A 24,474-nucleotide genomic window follows, 5' to 3' on the forward strand; every position below is an offset into this window, starting at 1 on the left:
CCTTGTGAGCTGTGCGGTTGCTGTCTTCAGGAGGTACATGCATGTTTCCATGTATGCGCAACCTCCCAACCAGGGTGTATACTGCCTGCAGCATGGAGCTGTCCAGGCCTCAGCCCAGAATGGGCATGCTGGCATTGGGCACTCAGTCTCATCCTCTCCTACCCAATCCCTCCAGTGCCCTGTGCTAGTCAAAAAGAGTTGCCTGGAGTCATGTAGTTTCTTTAGCTACCTGAGCTGTGGGGCTTGTTACAGCATAAAATACTTTGTTCTTGAATATTTATTCATGTGTGGCTTATAGAAAGGGAAGCTAATAGCTCAACAGTGTAACCCATAAGGGTTTTGAACATTCTGGAGAGGGATGGACACAAATGATTTTATTTTGCCTGCTACATTCCTTAGCTCAAGCCAGAGAAGAGTAGAATCATCCTTCAGGCTTGGTTTTACTGAATCATATCACAGGAAAACATAACCTTAAATTATTAAATTCTGTGAAGCTGACAGGCAGTATTGAAAGTCTGCTGAAGCAGAATTTTTTAATTAGGTTTGCACAATTTAAAAACATGAACTATAAACTGACAATTGTATCATTAAGAAAATGGTTATGATTTTATTGCAATTAAGTAGTGGAAAGACAATCCATCTGCTGAACAGTAAATAAGCACTTTTGTACAATGCAACATGGTCACCATCCAAAATTGTTGACACTAAATGTAAAATGCAACAACTGTATTTCTTTGCTTTCTGATATTTGTAATTTTATGTTTATTGTGAACTATAGACAAATAAATCCTGCTTGTGATCACTAAATAAATGTTGCACAAAGTGCCTTTAAAACATTGTGATTTACTGCTGATTAAAATATTTGATCCTTGTTTTAAACAGAAGGCAGATTTATGCTAGAACACTTTGCAGCCTGAAATGATTCACTTTGAATGTGCAGGGTTCAGAAGCAAGGCAAAGTCTGTGACAGCTTGTTATCAAGCCTGTCTGCTGCTATCAGTTGCCATTTGATCCAGACAGAACTAAAACAACCACCAGTCTCTAACAGTGTTATCTCCAAGCTCATTGAACATTTACAAAAGTGACAAGATACATAGTCACCGGTTTGTCACATGATCTAAAACTAAAACATTTGCACTTAAAGGGCAGATGTCAATTAAGGCTTAAATGCGGAGCCTAAAGACTCACATCAAGCTGTTATTTTAGCCTTCCTGTCTTCTTCCTGATTACTTTGCTCAATATATTGTGGAAAGATTTCTGACATATTTCCCTTCGGTACTTCAGATTTCAAATACAATTCTTCTGTGTTCAGGAGTCTACATAAACTTGGGACAAAAGGTTCTGTAAATGCACAAGTGAAAAACTGCTACCAACTTATATGAAGTGATCCATTTCCGGCAGCAGTGTACTGTAATTCTGCATGGTAAACTGAACAGTTAGGCTAATCCCAGTGGGCATGAATACCTCTTTTCAAGAACATCCTGGGAGAACTGTCTGGTAAAAGGATTTAGTTAATAGTCACACATCTTGCATCAGGAAACCAAATAAGTCACAGGACTAAAGGATAACATTTGTTATTACATTATGACCTAGCTAAAAAAAACTAAGAGAGCTGATTTCAGTTTTAACATACAGCTTTATAATTCTAAAGTTTTTTTGTGTGTATGTGTGTATGTTTGCATGTGTGTGTGTGTGTGTGTGTGTGTGTGTGTGTGTGTGTGTGTGTGTGTGTGTGTGTGTGTGTGTGTGTGCACATTTATAGATAGATAGACAGATGAACATATATATGGATGGATGGATATGGATATGCTGAAACCAGTAGATAAACATGACAAATGTTAATAAGATAAAATCGGACAAACAAAAGTTGACATTCAATGCCCTGAGGCATAACCTCAAAATGTGCAAAAGAAAATAAGTAATCTATTGAAACTCAAGATCCTCAAACTCTACCTTTTGATAAAAATAAAATGAAAGATGTAGTTATTGAAAATTCAATAAAATCTATCTTTAACTGTTTGTTTGCATGCTCTGCCACCCTCACCTGAGGCTCCAGGGAAATTGTGGTGAACCCTTCCCAGTGGAAACAAAGGTATGTGTAGCATTATGTACACTAGCTACAGGTACTTTTCAGAGAATCACAAGTGATATATTAGGGTTATCACAGGCTTCGGCTTTCAGAATATTACATAATTTTCTAAATGCAATGCTACAACATGCAAGGGAACATATCTGTTACCCATGCATTCCACAGGATAGAGCAAGAACCATGCAGGAATTTTATGGAATAATACACTTCTCTGAATTTTTGGGGGCCACAGATTGCACACACATAGAAATAAAAGCCGCACCCAGTGAACATGAAAGGGGGTATTTATATACTGCCAGGATGTAATGCCCAAGGGATCATCCATAATGTCTGTGCAGGTAACCAAGGCAATATGCATGACTCACACATATGGCTTATCTGCAAGCTATGCATAAGGTTTTCTAGGAGGACATTCCACAAAGACATCTAATGGGGGATGCAGTTTATGCATTGGAATCATGGCTCATAGCACCCATGAGAAACCCACACAACCCCACCAAGCAATGATACAACAATGCCCATTCTCAAACAAGGAATATCATAGAACATGTATCTGACTTGCTCAAATCAAGGTTCTGGTGTCTAGACACCACAGAAGGTGCCCTGCAGTATGCCCAGGCAGTCTCTGTTGAAATATTCATAGTATGTTTCATGTTTCAAAATATCATTCTCAGAAGACAGCTTCAACAAGGACATTCTAGGGGCAGGACCACAGTTTCCAGTACCACAGACAGGACCAACAGCTACAACCGATACAGATTATGAGTCTGAGGGAGATCTCCCAGCCACAGATGCTGCCAGAAGATGTAGGCATGCATAATATGCCATTTCTGTGTCTAAGAAGAAAAGGATAGCACACACGCACTGAATACCTAAAGAAAGAATAGCATCCTTAGCACATACAAATATTAAAAATGATGCATTCCAAACAAAAACAACAGTTATGAAGAAACTTCCTTAAATTTTGTTAACTCAACCTACAGAAAAAATGCTTTTCTATTGCAGGATGTGGTCAATCAGGACCAGATTCATTTTGATCTGTTTCCATTCCTCAGGGTCAATTTCCAGTTGTATCTTCCATTTTTGGAATACTGAAGATTCATAACAGTACATCTATCCACCTATGAGACTCATTGCAAATGCTAGTAAATCTAAACTACACCCCTTGGAAAAGTACATTGATTTACGCCTGAAAAAAATGCTTGGATCCCTTTATGCACTTATGCTGTGATTCATGTGATTTTTTGTTAAAATTGAAGGAAGTTGGTTTCTCTGAGGACTGTTTTTTTAACCATTCTTCTTCTTCTGGCTTTTCCCGGTTAAGGGTCACCACAGCAGATTACCTGTCCGCTTATGACTGTCAGTAGAGTTTTAAGCTGCTGAGTTGCCAGCCTGGTGCCCAACCTTCCAGAGAAGACACACACATGCATGCACTCATGCCTAGGGCCAATTTAGAGTGTCCAATCCATCTACAGCATGTCTTTGGGATGTGGAAGGAAACTGGAGCACCAGGAGGAAACCCATGGGACCACAAGGACATGCAGCCTTCGCACAGAAGGCACCCTGGCTGAGGATTGAATCGGAGAACTTCTTGCTGTGAGACAACAATGCTAACTGCTGCACCACTGTGGCTGCCCTGTTTTGTTAACCATTGATGTGGTTAATTTATTTAATGTTATCGCCCACACCAGTAGTTTAGATTAGTTCCATGATTTTCTAGTTAAATCCACTGACTTGGACAATAACAAAATTAATACGCTTGACAGCTTTATGGAGACCATATTAAAAACAACTTTGTGTATTTAGATGGTCAATACTTCCACCAAAGGAATAGGGTAGCCATGGGGGCCTCTTGTGCCCTTGTTTTTGCTAATATAGTTCTACTCCAGTGGGAGAAAAAATTTGTTTTAACACACAAGTTGTCCCTTGGAGATTTTATGTCTGTTATTTGGATGACATTTTAGTAATTTGGACTAAACCAGCACAAGATAGAGATGAATTTATATGATATTTAAATTCAACCACTCCCTTCTTAAAGTTCACTTATTCATCTGGTACAGAGAAGATTAATTTTCTGGAATTGTGCAAGGACCATACCAACAAAAGGTTAGTCAGCAATGTCTATAGGAACCCCACATATTCAAATAGCTTACTCAATTATACCACTTGCTATCCAGAGTATCAAAAGAAAGGGATCATCAAGGGACAGTATATAAGGCTAGCCAGTATTGTTTCAGAGGATGACCAATTCGAGTTAGAAAGCTTCAAATTTGGCAATATGTTTTTATCTCGTGGTTACCCCAATAAGTTAGTAATGGACATACAAAGAGAAGTTACTAGTAAAAGAAGGGGTGGTGTTATTTTGACATTGATAACATCTACTTAATTTGTTAACACAAAGGACCATTTTGGTAACAGGGAAAAATTATTTATTCATTTATTTATTTATCTATTTAATTCATTTGCATCTGTTTACTAGGATGGTCCACTGGCCCATAGTGAGCCAATTTTCAGTAGAGGCCTAGGGAGAGAAGCTCCACAATGAAATATACAATATATACAATGCACAATTCATACAATCCAATAGATCAACATGATAAGTACATCGCTATGCACGAGTTGCAGTGGACAATTGAATGAGCAAGATAAAAATCTTGGTACATTATTAGATTACAATATCTAGGGTAAAGTGGTTTATACAATTACATAAAATAATATGGGGGAACATACTTATTCTTTTATTACTGATTTCACCAATGACCATGACGACATACAGTCAGTTTTGATAAAGAACTGGAAGATTTTTTTCCTGTTTTGAGGGTCTGTGTGAACTGTTTGGTAATGGACATAGAATTGTTTATAGAAAAGGAAATCGCTTAAAAAATATGTGGAGATAGCTGAGGGCACTGACCTAGTGATTAGTAATAAGCCATACAGTACTTTCAAGTGCGGCTTCTGTTCCCAGTGTAGAGTTATTTTAGAAAAGGATTCAGTCATTGTGAATAAACAAAAGCTTAAAACACCAGTTCATTGTATTTATAACTCATTTGTGGTGATATATGTAGCTTTATGAAAAAAATGTAGTGGGTTCTATGTAGGGAGAAGTAAAAGGCAGTTTAGAGATAGAATCTATGCACATAACCGGGACATCAAGAATAAAAACAACCACTCTTTATATAAAGATATTATGAATAATCCTGAACATGAATTTGGTTTTTTTTGGGCTTGACAATGTACTGAAAAATCCAAGGGTTGGGCCGTGGAAAGATTTAATTGAACAACATGAAGCACTGTGGCAAATCAAGCTGAATGCCACTGCTTACCCTGACCTGAACAATCGTGTCTCTATTTCAAGTAGTCTGAAATTGACTTCTTATACAGTCTACATTTGCAACCTTATTTTAATCAATTGATGTAATTTATGTGTATAAGATGTTGTTATTATGTTGCAGGTTTTTTGGATACTGTTTTTTTTTAATTAGATACAACATTATGATTAATGCCATTGGTCTGTTTAGATCACGTGATTTGCTTGGAGGGCAATTTAAACCCTCTGTCTTTTATTCAATGACTTGATTCTGAAGAAGTTATAGTTAGAACCAGACTTAAGCACTAAATCTTTGATTTTATTAATGAATTGTCTTAATAAATGGCTTGACTATTTTCCAGTGACAACTGTTTTTTCCTGACAAGTTTCATGAATTTCTACTTGGTGTTTGCACCTGGTTATTTGTGGAGTTTTCAGGAGATACTACTCACACTTGTTGGGGGACTATTCTGATAAAACAGTTGCTGTTCTTCTGGTGTTTCTCTAGCTTAAGGAGGGTGGGTGGGTTGTCAATGTCTGACTGCTGAGCGGGGGCAGGGGCCACATGCGGGTTTGGCATTGGAATATGAAGTATACTGCCACAGAGCTTTTCTTCTTGACAGCACAGGTTATATTTGCTGAAGGTAGGGGATACAAGCTATCTACGGAGACCAGAGCATATATAAGAAGTTTTCATACTGTTTTTCCTGTGTTGAGTGGATTTTTGGGGGGATAGGTTTCAGAAATTGACCATTTGTCTCACTGGTGTTTAGTAGTGTGAGTGGGAAATAGCTTTGCAAAATATGTATCTCTAGATGTGGTTTGGGGGTGAAGTGCCTTTTAGCATGTTTCTGACTGCTGTTGTATGCTTTTTGGAATGCCTTTACTCTGCTGCAGTGTTGTTCAGGAGTATAAATTTGCTTTTGCAAATGTTTATGTGCTGGTTCTTTGGAGTATGGAAAGTAAATTTCAAACTGTGCATCACTGGTGCTGCTTTTTGGAGGGAGTGATTTACAATATGTTTCTCTTTGTTTTTTATTGGATGGGGTGTTAAACCCTATAGCAGTTATATACAATGTGATGTAATACATCCACATCTTGTTATGGCCTTGGAGATTTGGGGCAAACTGACACATACCTACCTAGGAGCTATCATAGGGGTGTTACTGACATACTTGGCAATAATTTGCAGTGGGACTCAAACTCACATTGTCGTACTCACCTACAAAAAACAGAGAGCTCACACAAGTCAGCTTTAGCCATGCTGCTTGTATACCTGTTGTGTGCTTGACAGTGTATGTCACAAGGAGGGTAGATGGCATTAAAAAATATACAAGTACATACGTGATAATGTTCAATGCTCAGTGGGACAGACAAGTTAAAGGGGACCACTGTTGCAGTCTTTCACCACAGTCCACTGTGTGGTGTGTTACAGGCACATCAAAATTGGCCACAGACTGCTGGCCCATGACAGGCACCTTTAGACGTGCTCTGTACGTGTGTGTGTGAGTGTGTGTACACATGCATACCCTCATAGCAGAAACCACCAGCAACCTCTGCCCATGTATATCACATTAGAGACACCTCTCTCTTCCTAAAACTTCTTCCCAGTGCATCATACTCATCAGGACATGACGCATACACTCACAAAGATCATTAGTCAGCCCCAGTCCCATTGCCATCACCTGTCATCATGGTTTTCTTCCCCTGTGCATATGAGGAAAACTGTGCTCTGGCCGTAGTGCTGTTTTACAACATAGGCTGTGTCTGACACAAAGTGTGGTTAGTCCATGTGTGATATAGAATAGCCTTGTTGTAGTATTGCATGCATCACTATTAGTATTTGCTGCAGCTAATGTAACCCATAGTTGTTAACTATATTCCGGCTCTCAGTCAGTACCACAGCATACAGCACCCTCCTCCATCTTACATGGTCATCCTCTGCAGTTGTAGACTCCACAAACTCTTCACCAAGCATATCCTGCACTGCTGACTACAGCACATTCTCTCAACCTGTAGCAATTTCCTGCTCTGTCTGCTTGCATAGCAATTTATTGTACATCATTGCATCCACAACAAATATCATGCTGCTTGCTTTTGGAGCATACTGCATGGTGCCAGCAGATACAGCTAAACAGCAGAAATGGGCCTTCATGAATCCAAACAAATATTCAATGAATTTCTGAGTCTGTAATTGTGTGGTGTTGAATGAATTCTTTGCAATGATCCACAGATTTGGATCTGTGTCATGAGTCATTGCTCCGGGCATATTCAGTGTTGATAAGAAAATGTGATTGGGGAAATCAGCCCACACAAGTAGCTGATATCAGTCACAGGTGTGCTAGATGTGGGTATCATGGACACTGTCTGGGTAGCACACCAATATATTGTATATTATGCACAGTGTATTGCAATCTATCTTGCAGTTGATGGAGTGGAATCTCTTACAGATGATACGCCATTGTCCCTGTATCTCAGGTGGGGCTTTGATGGAAATGTGGGTGCAGCCAGTGGCACTCAATATGTTAGAGGAATTGGTTATTTCATAAAATGAATCCAAGGTGTTGTTTCTTTTCTCTGTGACATATATGAATCACTTTTATGCCTTCATCATGTGATGTAGCATGGTGTTGAGAAGCTGGTTTAGTATTCATAAAACAAATACCTGGATACACCAGCTGTGTCCTCATTTGGTCTCTGGAAAGTCCTGTAGCTAGGATTCTTAATGTTACCTTAGTATCCACAGACATAGATGCTCCACACAATCCACAAGCCTGTGTGAGGGGGAGGGGTAATAGTATTTTTGTCTGTACAGTAGCAGTCCACTATTTATGTGTCATGGAGAGGATGAAATGTTAGGCACTGTTGAATGCCCTTCCATATTACTGTTGCAGTATTCTTTACCTAAGGGATCTCCTGTCAAAGATAGTCCAATGTCCAGCCAGTATACCAAAGCCGTTTAGTTCTTATAGGTGTTGTACTTCACACATATGTTCCCTGTGCAATAAGGCATAAAGGTGATGTATGGACACACACACACTGTCAGTCCAAATGCCATTGTTGAACATTGTTCTGAACACCCTTCTGTTGTGCTGTTTACCAAACCATGTTTTCAGATAAGTGCCCTGTTGAGGTTTCTTCTTTTTTTCTTATTTGTTATGGCTATTGCATTCATGTTATCCAGAACTGTAAAATGTCAGTGTGTGAGGCAGATTCTCCATAAAGACTGTCACAAGCAGTAGCTCTTCCATTTGGGTCTTCCCATAATCATACGCAGTTGTCTACCTGCCAGACCCTATGTAGTCATCTCTCCATCGGGTTCCTATTAGATGACTGAAGATGCATTCTATCAAATGCGTCTGGGTCAAACTTAAAACAACAAAAAGCAAAATAGCAAAGAGGCTTTTAAGTGAATTCTTTCCCAGGGAAAGAATTTGCTTGGCCACTTCCATTACTTTTCCATTTTCGGCAAATCGCTGTTCTGAGCTTTTGAGATTGTAAGCTTTTGCTTACATGGGGTCGATTATTCATCGTTCACTTTTTTAAGCATTTGATGATATAATATAGACCCTATCCACCTTGCCCATATACCTTAAGAACCAACACCTTATGTTGTTGGTTCAGGGTTCTATGGCAGAATCCTCCAGTCTGAAGGGCCAACCATCTGCCAAGAAGAAGACCAAAAGAGTTAGGTCTGATCCAGCTGCTTTTCAGACTACCTGAGATGTCTCTGTCAAGGCTGGTGAAAGCCTGGAGGACCATCCAGTGGTTGCTACAGATTCCTCTGCTGTGATACCATCTGAGGCCAGCATGGATATGGCTTCTCACACATCCTTGTATGTCTATGCCTGACATTGAGGGGGAGAACCTTACCTGATTATTTTCGAAGGACTGAGGGGGGTTCCTCAGATCTTAGTTATGGAGGAGATTCCTATGACCATTATTGAGTCTTGCCAGGGGTCTGACCATCTGAGGGTGATTCATGCAGATGTCCCACAGAGAAGGAAACAAGCAGTGAAGCATATTTCACCTGTTGTTAAGGATCCTCAATGTGAATGGCAGTATTTCGCCCATGGTTTATTTTATGGTTTGATGGCCTTGAAGCCTCCTCAAGGGGTTTCTGTGCCTACTACTTCCTGGTCTTCCACTCCAGTCAAGAGGCCTAGGAAACAGAATTCATCGAATGAAGAACTAGACTCAGGGGAAGAATCTTTGTCTTACTCTTCCCAAACCTCTTCCCCCTGGACTACAGTTCAGAGGAGGAGGAGGAGGATTCCATCAGTCTAGATTCCTCACTGGAGGAACTCTCCTTTGGTGATACCATTGCTTATATGATGGATTATTTTACATGGTATTGCTTTCAAGTTTCTGAAATTCAGAAGAGATATTATGAGCTCCTACAGATGGAGTCTCCTAAGCCATCTGCTGTTCATCCTTTTCTGCCTGACGTTCTTTATACTTTGACAGTAGCATCTGTGGCCCTGGACTCTCAGCCCCCTGCATCTAAGAATTCAGATAGATTCTATAAAGTGCTTGAGGAGTGCAAATTTCTTTATAAGTGCCCTTCTGCTGACCCTTCTCTAGAGTCAGACTCCTCTGACAAGCAATCCAAGTTATTGCCCCCTACCAAGCTGTTGCCTTCTAATAATGATAGTAGGATTATGGAAACCATACCTCTCAGCTGTACAGATTTTCACAGAATGCCCAGATTTGTACCTCATATTTTTGTTCTGTTCCTCATAAAATTTAATTTTCTGGGATTTTTTTTGGCAAATCAGTGAGGAGTGTCTTCACTAAATATTGACAGTCATTTGACTTTCAAACTTCATATCCTTCAGAAAATGCATGGCAATACAATACCTTTTATTATAGCAACTTTCTAAGTTTATAAGAGCAATATTTAAAATTTGTCCCTATTTTTGAGGCTTTGTCCCTCCGTTATTTTTGGCTTTGTCCAGATTTTTTGTGCTATGAGGTTGAGAGCTATGATGCAAAGGCTGGACAAAAAAAAGTTTACTCTGCTGCGACTTTATCCTTTAGGGCCATCAACTACCAGACTGATATTACGAGGTATGTTTTGGCCCTCCTTTCCCAGGTTTCTAAGGTGGTTTCTGACCTTCCTGACTCTGAGGGGAAAGCTTCTTCACTTTCTTTGCTAGGATCTACCTCTCAAGTTGCCTGCCATTCAACCAAATCCAGCTATGATGCTGCTGATGTCTCTTCCAGGGCTGCTGCCCTTGATTCGGTTGTTTGATGTTATGCTTGGCTTTGTCTTTATGCTTTGTCTGATGACATTAAGGCCAAATTCTTAGGTTGTTTTTTGGATAATAAAAATCATTGTGGATCTGCTGGAGCTGAACTTTTCAAGTGTTTCCAGCAGAAGGGTAAAGCCTTAAAAGAGAAGAAACATATTTTTGTTTCTTCTATTCCCAAAATTCAGAGGAATTATCCCTCTAAGTCTGTTTTTGTTTGTAGGCAATCTCACCCTCCTAAGGGCAAGAAGGGTTCAAGGCAAGTGCTCTTGCTAAGTCTACTCAGACTCCTGGCTCTCAGAAACCTCCTTTCCAGGATAAGCCATGTTCTATGTGACAGTTTGCTTCCTCGTGCCCTTGTCCCACCATCTGTCCATTATCTGTCAGGAATATGTCATGGTTTGGAAGTCTCTTCCTCCTCTTTCAGGCATTCCTCAACCTCCTTGGGTACAGCTCTCTCAATTCATAAATGTTCTTCACTCTCTTTTGGCTCAGGGCACCATTCAAGCCATGTCACCTGCCCAGGAAAAGAAGGAATTTTATTACAGAATTTTTCTGGTCCCAGAAAAGTAGGGCACTTCAAGACTAATTTTGGATCTTTTCTGGATGAACACCTTTCTCAAGATTCCTTCCTTTTGGATTATCTCTGCAGATGTTATTTCCTCTTTTTTCACCCCAGGCCTTTCTGGATTATCTGTATCTTAAGGATGCATGTCTTTACATCCCTATACACCCTCTCTTTAGAAAGTGTTGATGTTTTTCTGTCTCTTCCTTGTATTTTCAATTCTCTACTTTGCTATTTGGCTTCTCTATTGACAGAAGGGTATTCAACAAATGCTTTGCTTCTGTCATTACTTTTTGCAGGGTTTGAGGAATTCAGATCTTTCCCTATCTAGACAATTTGCTTATTCAAGCTCCTTTCTCCAACACTCTGATGCAGGCTCTCCAGTTTACTACTTCCCTGTAACAGAGTCTGAGGTTCACCGTAAACTATCAAATTAAATCTGTAGAAAAATAGAAAAATAGAATGATATAATGTATATAATATCATAATAATATAGTATAATAAAATATAATAATAATATAAAAATAGAAATCAGTTCTGACTCCTTCCCAGAATCATATTTTCCTCAGCTGCAGGCTTCAGACAGTTCCCATGCTGGCATCCCTGCCTGCCCCCAAGGCTCTCCTTTTATTGCTTTTTTCAGTCCCTTCTTCCCTGGTATCTGTCTCTGCCAGGGAATTTCTCAGGGTTCTCGGGATCATGACTTCCACAATTCCCATGCTACCTATTGCCAGGCTTCATAAGAGAAAGCTTCAAGTTAGTGTGGCTCCAACATTGACACCCTCCTTGACTTCCCGGTACATTTCCTTCTCTGTCTCAAGCTTGAGCTTCAGTGGTTGACTCATCAACTTTCTCTTAACCCAGGACCTCCTTTTCAAGTTCATTTCCAACTCAGGACCTCTTCACAGACACCTCAGACAGTGGGTGAGGTGCATCCCTTGCCTCCCTCAAGGTTCAGGGTCTCTGGGCTCCTCATCAGAGGTCATGACACATTATGGTAAAGGAGATGAGGGCTTTGCTTTGTGCTTTTCAGGCTTTCTACTCCCTTTTTTCTTCCAGGTCCCTCAAAGTTTCACAGATAATAGTACAGTAATGTGGTTTGTCAACAAGCAAGGGGCACAATGTTCTATCTTCTTTGTTGACTAGCTGTACTGGTTTGGGATATAGCTATCCAGTATCCAGTGACCTTCAGGCAGTTTACATTCCCTTGGAACACAGTCTTGTAGCAGACTCCTTGAGTATGTCCAACTCACAAGTTGACAAATGGATGCTTCACATCAATGTGTTCCTGGACATTGTCTATTGGTGGTTATTCTTCAATTAGATCTTTTTGCCTCCACTCTGAACAGGCAACTTCACCTATTCTGTTCCAGAGTCTGAATTCCACTGGCTTGGAAAGTAGATGTCCTGTGTTTTCCTTGGAAGGGGATAATTCTGTATGCCTTCCCTCCCTCCCCTTCATCTGTTGCCATGAGTCTAGCATAAGATAAGGCAGAACTCCTAAAACCTTGCTAGTGACTCCCTTTTAGCCCAGACAGCATTGGTTCCCCCTTCTTTCTCACTTGGCCAGGGGTAAACGCCACAAGTTACCTCATGTGGTAAATCTTCTTACACAAGACAAGGGTTCTGTTATCCATTCTCACTTGTCCACTCTTTAACTGATGCTGCGGGTGATAGAGGTTTGATCTCTTTCAGGCACCTTTTTTTGAGGATGTGCTTTGGCTTCTGCAGGAGGCCAGAAAACCCAGTACCAGGAATTCATATATGTCCAAATGGAGATAATTTTCTGTCTGGTGCCTCTCTTGCCATCAGGATCCTCTATCTGTGGAGGTTCCTCTGGTTCTCTGTTATTTTGTGTGATCTGCTCCATGCAAGGTTGGGATATTCATCAGTTAATGCTCACCTGTCAGCAAGTTCTTCTAGTCTGCCCTTAACTCCTCCTCCTCTGCCTTCCATATTTGAGGCCAAGAAATTTCTTAAAGGCTTCTTCATGTTAGACCTCCCAGGAATTCTTTTATACCTTCCTGTGACCTCAGTTTTGCCCATGAAAATTTGACTCAGGCTCCCTTTGAGCCTGCTTCTTCAGCTTCCTTACAACATTGTGCTTGGAAGACTGTTCTTCTTTTGATTCTCACTTCAGCCAAGAGAGAGTGTCTGAACTTCAGGGTCTCGTGGTCATTTCTCCTTAGTTTTCCCCAGGGACAGAGTGCCTCTTCATGTTAATCTTTCTTTTTTGCCCAAGGTGGTCAGTGAGTTGTCCCTTAATCAGTCTATTCATCTCCTTTCCTTTTTTCCTTCTCCACAGTCTGTCAGTGAGAAGGTTCTTCACACCTTGTATTTACATGGACAGCTCAGATATTATTTGGATAAAACTAAAGTTATTCACAAATCTGAGTAGCTTTTTGTTTCTTTTTATCACAGGACTATGGGTTTGGCTGTTTCGAAGCAAACCATCTCCTCCTGGATTTCTAAAGCCATTTCATTTTTGTTATTTTTTACATGGAAATGCCTTTCCTCATCAGTAAAGGCGCATTCTACTATGACTGCAGCCTCCTCCAATGCTTTGTTCAAGGAACTGCATACCAAGTGCATCCTTGAGGATGCTACTTGGTCCTCTGTTCATACATTCACTAAGCATTGCAGGTTCAATGTTATTTCCAGGGCCAGCACAGGTTTTGCCAGAGCTGTTCTACATAGTTTTCTGGAGGGCTCTTCTGTGCTTTTCTCCTCCCAGGTTTCCTCTTGAGCTCTTGTACTCTCCCTTAGGTAAATAATGCTACAACAGTGATATGGAAGGGCATACTGCAGCTGTGTAAAATCTTACCATAACAGTAGATGTCCTTTTCTTCACTGTTGCAGTATTCACTCCCTCCCTCCTACCCCCTCTGTTCTAGCTCTTGTCCTCATGGCCAAGGGGCTTTTCTACTTCTTCAGCTTTCTTTTCCTTCTGGATACATATGTTTTCCTTGACCCAATGGGCATTTTGTTCCTCTTGGGACATTTTCATTTCTGAATGTGTGCATCAGTACGTCACCTTTATATCCTATGCCTAACACAGAGAGCATATGTGTGATGTACGATGCCTATAAGAACCCAAAGGTTTTGGTATACTGGCCAGACACCAGAGTATCCTTGGCAGGAGATCCCTCAGGTACAGATACTCCAACAGTGACAAGAAGGATTTTACATTACTGTATTACCTTTCTGCAACATGTAGCATGACGATGTGCACCTTTGTGGCTACTAGCTGAAAGGACAGCCAAAAACATATGAAATTCTGCTGCTAATCCTAACATCATAATGTGGTTTCAGTCACTATTTACCAGGATTTTTTGCACCACAGCTACACTAGTGGCTGCAGCACATCACAGATTATATATGTTTCAGAATTGTTCCATCATATTTTACCCTCATTTGCATTTGCCATGACCCTCATTGTAATACATTGACTCATTTCCATGTCATGTACTCACTTGCATGCTATACTGGCGGCAGCATTTTTTTGTCTTATGTGACTACACAATTCATGTCTTTGATTTGACCCCACCATGTGTATCACTGCTAATCACACAATTGCACCCTTTGCATTGTACTATTTTGTTTCTGAATCTCAGAGATCATTTTCTTTTTTAATGAATAAATGTAAATAAAATGAAAATTGCAGAAAATAACAAGCCATTGTAAACCAAATACCATTTCCTTTAAAATATTTGTAAAAGGAATGGTGTTTCATTACGTTTGTCTTCCACATTTTTTGTGAAACATCAAAAAAAAAAAAAAAACAGAGAGACAGAAGAAAAACTCCATGACAAATGTGAATAAATGGGATAACTGATTACTTTGAGAAAGGACGTTGTTTAACTCACTCAAGCCTAAAATGCCTCTTTTGTATACTTCCAGTTCATACCTATAGTGCCTTATGCCATCCAGAACTGTTTTGGATCTGGCTTCTTTAGCTACGTGACTTAGCAGCTAATAATACACAGTATTGGAAAGATTGAGGAGTTATTAATAAAATGACACTAAGACTTTAATCAAGCTTTAAAAAATCTGCCAGTTCCTCAGCAACTCTCCATGTAGGGCACTTCATTGTGTTACTCTACTGAAAGCCAAATGGCTACTTGTAGAAGGCAGAAAAAGCATCCTCTTAGGATCTCTACTCTTCAGATTGTTTAAACAAGATACCCCATTGCCCCTCATCATGAATCTGATCACAACCACCCCACACTACAAACACTGAAACCATGTTAGAGTAGGACCTGCACTCCAAACACCCATCTCTAAACTTCATTCCACTGACAGCAGCTTTTAAATCTTAGATACTAAACTATGACAAACCATGCATGAACATATAGCTGAAATGTCAGAATAATCTAACTTCTGACGCTAACAATTTCTGGAAGAGAAATTTAAATGAAACTATACTAAGACAGGTCATGCCACATGACTAATGATACCTCCTACTGAGTCTACACATTACTTTTTACACTGACACCTCTATAACCCTCACTAACTTATGATATAACAACCCCTTGTAAATGTATATAAAATTCTTTATCTCCGCTATGCTCTCTACTTGCTGTTCTCTTTCTGTTGTTGAGCTATCCAACTTGTTTCACCAGGATGTGTTGATCACCTGCTACAAAATCCCCCCAAAAACTATATTACTTTTCTTTGTTTTCCAAAATCCAATTTACATGAAAAAAAATTAAATTTCTTTCATATATAATACCATGAATTAAGTTATCTCACACACAAAACTACTTAGCATGGCAATCAATCTTCTTATTTTGGCTTTTCCCGGTTAGGGGTCGCCACAGTGGATCACCTGTCCACTAATGATTGGCAGTGGAGTTTTACGGTGTCGGGTTGCCCTTCCACAGAAGGCACACACATGCACGCACTCACACCTAGGGCCAATTTAGGGTATCCAATCCACCTACAGCATGTCTTTGGGATGTGGGAGGAAACTGGAGCACCCAGAGGAAACCCATGCGACTACAGGGAGGACATGCAGACTCCGCACAGAAGGCACCTCAGCCGAGGATTGAACCAGAGAAACCCTTGCTGTGAGGCGGCAATGCTAACCACTGCACCACCGTGGCCGCCCCAGCATGGCAATCAATGATAATCTTAAATTTGATTCACATATCCTCATCATCATCAAGTAAAAACATAAAAAAATTGTTACCCTTCAAAAAGTAAAGAAATTCCTTGCAGACTGTACCAAGGTAACTCTAACTACCACTTGTGTCTTACCCTGTCCCCTGAATGGAGCCCATATCATGACCAACCTGCAAGCCTCACTTAATTTTAAAACTGAACTATGCTACAAGAATGCAGAAAGGTTTGCTTGTAGAAAACCTGACCAGACCCACTAATGTTTAGCACTAACAACCCTTAACTGGCTGTGACTTCCCCACCACCTATCTTACACCCAGCTCATCATAACACACAAAATCATCTATACCCTATGGACTTCCCAGCAATTATTCCCATACTCCAATTCTATTAACTAAAGCATCCCCTACATTCAAATAATAAACAATTGCTTACCATCTATAAACCACAAAAGGCCGCTGGGGTCAGTCTCTATTCTAATAATGTAGGTAGAACTTGACATAAAATTCCTATAACAATCGGGTCTGTCTCGCATCTTCATCTTTTCAAACCATTACTTAAAGGCTTTCTCTCTGCCTCCTGGCTTTGTCCCTGCTCCTCATCTAGAACATTGCTTCTCCTAACTTCCTTCATCACCTTCATATACCTCCCTTTAAAGCACTAGATTGATTAACCTGTTCATCCCCTTATAATACTTCACTTTATTGTAGCACTACTGTAAACTACTATACCTATTTTCTAATTAGCACATCCAAATTACCATTCCATCGCTACTTCTCTATTAACATTTGAAGTTGCTTATCCCCTTTAATACCTCACTATAATAGATTTATTAAATTACTCCTATCTGATACACCACTCTCTTATCTGTAAATTCTCAATACAACGCTTGTATTTTAGTGTTTGTGAATATAAATACAGTTTTTATTTTACTGACTGCTATGCTATCTATTCACTATACCTGCATTATAAAATTGAATTTATTACCTTGGAACCTTTCTCCTGGTCCTTCATTGAAAATTGGTACCCGTGCTCAGTTGGACATTCCCAGTAAACAAATGTCATTAAGAGTAATAATAATAATAATAATAATAATAATAATAATAATAATAATAGCAATAATAATGATGATGACTGTGATGAGTACATTTCTGGCATAGTGAATGTATCTATAACATACTACAACTCATTGCTGTACCACTGTTTATCTTGCATTTGTATTGTATTTTCTGGGCCGAGCATATAACTGATAATGCCTGATCAGTGTTCTATCCTGATAAGACATATGTACATAAAAGAAATGGAGTATGACAGGTTAGTGTCTAGTGACATTGTTAAACTGAAGAAACAACCCACCAAAGATGCTATCAGATAAACAGTAAAGTACAAATGTGCATATCATTGCTGGAGCCTTCCTGTGTCCTGAAAGAGTGCTCTTCAAACTCTCTGGAGATATACAGAGCTGAGTATATTTTTCTGGCACTTCAGAGTTGTGTACTGGTAATTGTTGATTGACTAATTTTATATCATTGCTGGCTGACTTCAGAGTTGTGCACTGTTATTTTTTCTTCACTGTATAGTTTTTCAGATCTCTGCTGAAGGTGTTGGCTTTCCCATACCCACCCTCCCTATTCCCATGTTGTTGTTTAAATTTGGAGGATTTTGCAGTTGCCAGACCCCCACTGTAGATTTCATCTGGGACACTTCCCCCAGTCCCATCTCTTTACCTCATTCTACCTAATAGACTCCTTCTGCATAGCTTTTAGTCATTTTTAATTTAATTGCATTTTTTAAACTGTTTGGTCTAACTTTGCTATATACTCAAGTGTGCTAGCTTGCTCTGCATTTGAATTGTTTTGACTGCTGGTTTAGCTACTTTTCTGTATATATATATATATATATATATATATATATATATATATATATATATATAAATACCTTTCCTGTAACTAGTGTAGTCCAGATTCAGATTTGCTGTATCCAGGACGGTATGTAAGCTTCTGAGCCCCACTAGCTTTCTGTGTTGGAGGGAAGCCTTCTAGCTTATCAGTGGGAGTGGTAAGCACTAGGTAACCTATCTACCACATAAGGAGTGGTTCTGGCACAGAAATTGTAGTTATTGGCCGTTTGGGCATTTTTTCCATCTCTCTCAACTTTCTGATTTAAAAGCCCACATTTGCACTTGTTTAACCCCCTTTCCTGTAACTAGTTTAGTCCAGATACAGATTCTTACTTTTAGCACTTGAATTTGCTTATTCGTGATCAGCACTTCTTCAGAAATTGTAAACACTAAATAACCTATTAATTACTACAGCACTCAACCTTCCTCATTACCTAGAGGAAAACAGTTTTGGTACTTACTTTCCTCACTTGCTTAGAGAAAAACAGCTCTTGTACTCACTTTCCTCACTTATCTAGAGGAAAATAGTTTTTTTTATTCAGGCATGTCCAAGGGTCAGCTCCCAGTGTTCTCTCCTGTCTATCTGATGAATCTGGGCATCTTGGCGCAATGTAGAAATTGCCTCATGTACACAGACAACCCTCTCCTCCTACCACTCAACAGTACAACCTGTGAGAGATGCACTTATCTAGCCAAACTGGAGGTAAAGCTCTCTCCAATCAAGACTGAACTTGACAGTCAAGAGAAGAAGGTAAACACTTGCACCACACCACACTCATCACATAGTCTCACTAAATCTACACCACCAAAATCCACACATAGAAACACAAAAACATTCATGGAGGCTCTCAGTAATAATCTGCTCAAGCAACAGAGACCTCCAAAGCAGAAATGGAAGCAACCTCCACCCCCCAACACAACCCAAATGACACATAGCCCGCAGACTCAGTGTGCCACTCAACCACAGCCAATAAGGCAAAACAATGTACCCAACACACTAGTCATAGGTGACTCTATAGTTAGGCACACGATGTCCCACTCACCAGGCTAAACAAAGAGAAGGTTACTGTCAGCTGCCTGTCAGGTGCCAGGATCCGCCACATAATCCACGCACTCAGGTCACTCCACAACAAGTACAAATATGACTCTGTCATTGTCCATGTTGGTGGGAACGACCTGAGACGTACTTTCCTGGACTACATGAAAAGAGACATGGAAGAGCTCTCTGATCTTGTAGCCCAGGCAGGTATGACCCTAGCCCTGAGTAGCATTCTGCCATCACCCAGAATGATGCCGCAGTACAAGGACAAAATGATTGACTTCAACAACTGGCTAAGCTTTTGGTGCCATTCTAAAGGGATCCAGTATCTGTCTGCCTGGGATGACATGGTTGACAGACCATGATGCTTTGCCAGAGATGGCCTGCACCTGTCACCCCTGGGATTCCGAATACTGGCTAAGGTTCTTACCGCCCCTATAGTGCCTTTTTTAGGCAAGGTTCAAATGACAAATTCACCACCGTAACAGGAACAGACAAGCAAATACTGAGGGTGATACTACTCAATGCTAGAAGTCTAAATCTCAAAATGCACTCACTCGAGGCACTCCTTAAAATGGAGAACATTGATATCTGTGCAGTGACAAGACCTGGTTCAAGGCTCCAGAGAGCACCCCTGCACTACCAGGCTATAACTCATACCACACTTTTCGGCCATGTAACCTGGACCGGAACACCAAAGACGAAGGTGTGTCCATATTCATTAAGGATATCCACACCTCCAGGCTAGTTGCTCAGCATAATGCAGCTGATGTTATCCAAGTGTAGCTAACTCTGGGCAAAACTGCAATCCATATTGTAGCTTGCTACAGATCACTCACCATGCCCCAGGATTCCCACTCCTCTTTTCTTGATGTACTGAAAAATATTAGGGTTCAACCAAACACCCTAATAATGGGCAATTTCAACTACCCCACCATTAACTGGGAAAACTACTCATGTACCAACTCCTTCGCTCAACGCTTTCTGGAATTCATAAACTCCAATGCCCTGGATTAACTTATCCACACCCCCACCAGGGGCAACATATCCTAGATTTAGTCATTACCAATATGAGTGACCAGTGTTCCACACCTGAAGTCAACTCCTCATTGGTCCGATCCGACCATAAGCTAATTACCCTAGATATCCACACCCTGCCTCCACCCCCCAGTATGGAAACCATGGTAAAAAATTTCCCCAAAGCCAACTTCATGCTTCTTATGACAGAAGTGGTGAACTTCATGACACCTATGCAGATAGACAATACAATTACGACTACTGAATCCTACACAATTGCACTTTATAAGCACTTACATGAGTGCATGGATCATGCTATCTCAAACAGAACCAAGACGCTATCCTCCAAAAAAAAGGAAGCCAATCTGATGGTCCCCTACCATAAACAAACTGTACAACAGAAGGAAGAAACTCTTGCAAAAGAGAGTAAAATCCCATGAGTGGAGGAGCTCCCTGGTCAGCCTCAGTAAGAAGCTGCAATCCCTGATAAAATCCTCCAAAGCTAGTTATGAAAACAAAATCGCCACTGATTCTAAATAGACAACCACAAAGCATTCTATAGCTATGTCAAGAATCTCAATGGCAACACTCAGATCTGCTCTGAGTTACAGCACAGTGGCACTAAATATACAGACCCAACTGATATTGCCAACATCCTGGCAGATAGGTTCAGTGCTAACTTTACCTTCCTTTCACCCCCTAAAGAGCCCATCTCTATACCGGAAGAATGCAAAGTTCCTGTAATCACGGCTGCACAGGTAAAAACCACACTCTCCAAAGCCAAGAACACAGTATCCATGGGACCAGACAACATCCCAGGCTGCGTTCTACATGAACTACAGAACGAACTGGCACCCCACCTAAGTACCATGTTCAATCATAGCCTCACCTCAGGCTTTGTGCCTGCTGGATGGCGCACAGCAATGGTTATCCCACTCCACAAGGGGGGAGCCACCACGGACCATGGGAACTACCGCCCCTTTAGCCTGATGAGCCTGGTCTGCAAGGCCATGGGATGTATCATCATGGAACTTATAAACAAAGACATTGGTAATCTTCAAACTCTGGATCCCACCCAGTTTGGGTTTGTAAAAGGCAGATCATGTCTCCTAAACCTGATAGACATCTTTGAAGCAGTCACCAAAGCTGTAGATAAGGGTAAGGTGGTTCACACAGCCTATCTAGATCTTGCCAAGGCTTTCGACACCATCCCCCACTCTGGAATTATAGATAAACTCACTAAACTAGGTATAAATTCCTATGTCACAAGATGGGTTGCCAAATGGCTCACTGACAGAATCCACACTGAGAAAGTAGCAGACTCCAAATCCGACTTCAGACCAGTGACAAATGGAGTACCACAGGGTTCAGTCCTGGGTCCTCTCCTGTTTGGTATCTACTTCTCTGAAGTACAGGCTAACACAGAAGGTCTTTGGCTAATGAAGTTCGCAGATGACTGCAAACTAGGAGACATAATCGAAACTCCTAACGATGTGGACATCCTACAAAAGGGCCTCACTGAGACAGATGTCTGGTGTCAAAGCCATGGCCTTAAGCTCAATGCCAAAAAGTGCATTGTCATCCCTATTGGTAAAAACTCTGTACCCATGAACTACAACATAGGCGGTAGTATAGTTAACACCGAAAGTGTGATAAGAGACCTTGGGACACAGGTGGACAGTAGTCTCTCCTTTGATAATCACATCGCCAAAGTAGTCAGGAAATCCTTCTATGTGGCACACCTCATCACAAAAGGTTTCTCATCCAGAAAAAAAGAGGTCATTGTTCCCCTCTACTCATCACTCATTAGACCCATTATAGAGTACAATGCTCCTTTGGGTATGTACCTCACAAGACATCTACAACAACTGGAAAGGCCGCAGAAATACCTCACAAAGAGGATTACTGGCTTCAAACAGATGCCCTACGCAGACCGTCACAAAAAACTCCAGCTTTACTCTGTCGCATATCATCTACTCAGAGGTGATCTCTGCCTAACATACAAAGCTATGTCAAACCCAGAGCTGTTGGACATGCTCCACTTATAGAAATCCCAATCCCTCCGAGCTACACACTCTGGGGACCTAAACCTTGTCACCACAATAAACAAAATATGCCGGAGGGATAGATTCCTGTCCCAGAGATTTCCCATACTCTGGAATAAACTACTTATCTGTATCAAACAAAGCTCCTCATTAGCACTCTTCAAGAAACATCTTGATGATTGGATGGGAAATAAGAAATTCACCCCGGGGGTCATCTCTGTGGCTCTGCTCGACAGTGGCACAGGACAATAATTTTCTTGGGTGGCAAAATCCAGGGTTCCTTTTTGGCTGGGCTTGTATAGGCCCCAGGGCCAGTAGCCTAGTACCTACCTATGAACCTATTCTAGCTACAGGAAAGGAAAGGAGGAAAATCATCATTACCTGATAGAGGAAAGTGAGTGCAAAAATTGTGGAGATAGACATATCAGTATGCAAGAGCAACCTTTGCACAAATCTACTAAAGGATTATGTAAGGGTCAGTAAAACTAGAGGAGATATTGGTGACATAGGAAAGTGTTACATCTTAAATTAACATAATGCATCTTTACTGTATAGTAGGACTGGAACGTGTGCCTTTTAGGAGAGTGGTGTTTAAATATATAGTTTTGGACATTTTAGTAATTATACAATATACAATTGATAGGCACTTGACTATGATTGTGTCTCCTTCTGCTTATATCCTTATTTCTATCCATATCTATGTCAGTAGATGTGAGGATGTGTGCATGTGTGTAGATGTGCAGATCTGTTTTCCTGACTTCACAGAGGAGATATTTGACAATAGCTTTGATAACCCTCATAAGTTGGATCAGATCTGTCAACAAAGTATTTATATGTCAGTGGTCATATATGCAGTAAAAAGTGCAATTAATAAGTATCAAACTTATAGTGAAACATGGACAATTGAAAATAACTGTTTCTCTGTTTTTTTCTCTAGAGTTTTGTGTCCACTACACCCCTATACCCTTACCAACTTAATTATCCTAACTCAAACAGAAAAGTTAATTATCCAAGATAGGTCAACCTCTGTTTTCATACAAAAATCAAACAAATTGCTCATGTATGCTTGCCACATAAGAATGGTGATCACAAAAAACTTACAATTAAGCCTGGCACTCATTTAATGAACACATAAAGTGTGTGTGTGTGTGTGTGTGTGTGTGTGTGTGTGTGTGTGTGTGTGTGTGTGTGTGTGTGTGTGTGAGTGGGGGGGGGTGTAATAAAACCCTTTACCTAATATAGAATACAATATATTTTAACCCCACTCTACCCACATCCTCAATCACTTATTACCATACTACAAATTATATCAATAATTTATTAGCACTCTACTTGGATTAGTAATCTACCCTAAGTCAAATGTTTAGCTCTACATTAGTAAAACTATGGAAGAACAAAAGCACAACTCTAAAAATCAGCAAAACAGTAGCCCTAAAAAAAACTGTGAAAAAAATGACTTACAAAAGTGCATAATTAACTTTGTACAGTATAATTATAAACATAGTATCAAAATTCACATGTCAAATGTGATCTCCACATCTCCTTTCCCAGAAAAAAATAACAAATCCTACCTGGATACACATTGCCTAGTATGAAATATAAATGCAAAAAGCGCATACATAACCACACACATGTGTGTGTGTATGTATGTGTGTGTGTATATATATATATATATATATATATATATATAGGGGTTAGGACTATTCACTGAAAGCACATTTCGCTGAAAGTCAAATGACTGCACAAATCACTGAAAGCTCAATTCACTGAAAACACAATTCACTGAAACACATTTCACTGAAAGTTATATATGGCCTTTTCCCCACTGTTGTGCGATCCTGGAGATAGTATATATAGTAAGGGGGGGCATAGCCCCCCTCATAGTTTGGATATATATTATGTTCAGAAAAGAGTAATTTATTGGAATTGCAAGTATCCATGTATATAGTTCAAAATATTTAAAATAAGAAGGGAGTTATGCCCCCCACACCCCCCAATGTGGGGGGCAGTGCCTCCCATCCCCCTTACTATATATACTAACTCCAGGGTCGCACTATAGTGGGGAAAAGGCCATATATAACTTTCAGTTATGTGTATTTGTGTGTGTGTGTGTGTGTGTGTGTGTGTGTGTGTGTGTGT

Source organism: Protopterus annectens, chromosome 3.part0 (assembly GCF_019279795.1).
Source record: "Protopterus annectens isolate FY-2018-M chromosome 3.part0, PAN1.0, whole genome shotgun sequence".
NCBI classification, from domain to species: domain Eukaryota; kingdom Metazoa; phylum Chordata; order Ceratodontiformes; family Protopteridae; genus Protopterus; species Protopterus annectens.